General features: G+C 41.3%; 1 long non-coding RNA gene across 1 annotated transcript; it reads left to right on the plus strand.

Annotated features, from left to right (window-relative positions):
* Positions 1-1,738: 1,738 nt before the first annotated feature.
* Positions 1,739-2,215, plus strand: LOC125305216. The gene is made up of 3 exons (XR_007195359.1): positions 1,739-1,756; positions 1,894-1,953; positions 2,117-2,215. It is a non-coding gene; the product is annotated as an uncharacterized LOC125305216 (long non-coding RNA).
* The last annotated feature ends 204 nt before the right edge of the window (positions 2,216-2,419 follow it).

The raw sequence follows: 2,419 nt of genomic DNA on the forward strand, positions 1-2,419 counted from the left end.
CTTTATTGAGTTAGACAGGATATGACATCACACCGACCCAAGCCATCCTGACTTTGTCCTGATCTCAAATAACGTAATGGCCCAACTCAAGGGCGGCACCAAGCACACATTTGAAAATCTCACTGCACGCAATTGGATAACACTATACGATCAATGTTAACTGACTGATTCTGGACTTCGCCCCAATTGGATAACACTATGTCTGTCCAGGGGCGGTCTTAACATAGAGGCATAGGTAGGCGGCTGTTTGGGGCCCCCTACCAGTAGTCTTAGTAGGGGGGCCCCCAACCAACCTAAAAAAAATAAAATAAATAAATAAAAACCCCTTGTCATCATGAACGCTTCAAAAGTATGGTAAATTGTAATAATATTCTTAAGAAATACGTTAAAACATTGACGTAGTAGTTAAAATGTCCAGTTCATGGTTATGTCCCTACACATACACCCCCTACTTCCACAATGAAATGGACACAAAGGACGTCTGGGAAAGTGTTGCCAATTTAGCGACTTTGTCACTAGATTAAGTGACTTTTGGCCATCCCTAGCAAGAGAAAATGCCAGCGACTAGCGACAAATTTGCTTACTTCTTGCAACGATGGCAAACTCTGTTTCGTTGTTGAAACGTCGGAAAATCTCCCCTCTCATGCCAGTTTCGTTAGTGAATTAGGCCTACATCGCAAATTCGCCCAAAGCATTGCCCCATGATTATAAAAGTTACAACTGGCTTATGCATATTATGTCTATGGGCTTATGTGGTATCAGCCCGTGTCATTACACGGAAGTAGATGTTCTATAAATCTAACAGCTCAGAAAACTTCACTGAAGGTGCAGCAACAACGAGACGAGAGCAATGACATGATGGGGAAACAGGGACACGCTTGCCAGCATCGTTCAACAAGCACATTGAACAAAGGAAAGTAGGCTACAACTTCATTCACAAAGTAGATAGTTTAAAATCGAGCATACAAGTAAAAAAAGTAGAAAAACCTATAACATTTGTTTAGGCTATGCAGCATGTTGTCAATGCAGGACAGACTGTCGGCTGGAGTAAAAAAAAACTATTCTCTCGGTCTGTCCGAGTGACATTTAAGCCTATATCCAAAATATAGCCATTGCCGGTGAAATTGTGTAGGCTACCCTATGGTGAAGTTATAATCAGATGTCAAGCTGTGCAAAGCAGATGCAGCAGTTGGGAATAGGTTAGAAATGACTGCATTTCAGCCACCTGATGCTCGTTCTGGTGTAGGCTATGACAAGATAGCATACAGAAATGTAAAGTGTACCAATTAATACTGTATATAAGTATTAAAACAATTATATTTCAAGAAGTTGCCTATAATATGAGTAGGAGAAAAGCAAACAGGTGTAAAGGGGAATTAAAGGGCCATCACCGGGGTTTTTTAGGTGGTGGGGGGCGGGGGTCGGGTTCTCTGTTGGGCTATCGTGACTAGTTTGTGTAGTGCTACACTTTGTGTGTTCTCTGCTTTCCATCTTCATTTTAGAGTAAAGAAGTGCATGCAGGGTTTAAAGGGGAAGGTTTTTTTCTCCTCTCCAACCTTTACTTTCCCGTAGATTAGCTTTACCTGCCTATCCACCATTCAGTCGGTAGGCTACATTTTTTGTTTTGTTCTCTTTTCGGATGGGGGGGCCCCATACATACCTTCGCCTTGGGCCCCCAATTTGCTAAATCCGCCACTGTGTCTGTCATCTGTTTAGCTCGCCTCTGGCCCGCCTATAGGACCCACCTGGACATCAGGTGCCATTTTTACATTCTTGCTTGTCTTTAGCCCGTTTGTTTTCTTGTCTGTATGTCTATATGCTAGCTAGTCAAAGTAGCCACTGTTTGTCAGTACAGATATCTTAATATTACACATTTCTCTTTGCTAATTTCAGAGAGCAAAAAAGTACAGAGTGGGGGTCCAGATGTCTTCTGATTACGAGCCAACACAAGAGGTTTGTAATTTGTTTGTGAATGAAATGTTGAATCATACAGCAGTTAGGTCCGGCTACATTATTTATTTATTTCTGATTGAATGAAAGACTATCTGGCTTGAGAAAATTTATATTATCATTGCTAACATACGTTTTGCATTCTCTGCATGTCTTTTTTTTTTAGATTATGTTGGACCTTGAAGCAGTTGGGGAGGACTACCACAGCTTTCAAGAGCATATAAACGGCATAAACAATTAGTTGTGCCGTCGTCAGCCAGATATTAGTCATATAATGGACAGGATGAGGCAAACTGTCTATAAGAGGGTAGAGTAAATGGGAAAGCCAACTGAGGAGGTGATGGAGATGTTCCGATTTCTTTGGGTGCCAGAGCTGCTGAGTAGCAAAGTCTTATAGTAGTATTACTATAATGTGAGTTCAGTGCTGTTCAGTAGTAAGTTCTATAACCATTTATTGGTAACTACAATT

The sequence above is a fragment of the Alosa alosa genome, chromosome 12, assembly GCF_017589495.1.
Source record: "Alosa alosa isolate M-15738 ecotype Scorff River chromosome 12, AALO_Geno_1.1, whole genome shotgun sequence".
Classification (NCBI taxonomy): domain Eukaryota; kingdom Metazoa; phylum Chordata; class Actinopteri; order Clupeiformes; family Clupeidae; genus Alosa; species Alosa alosa.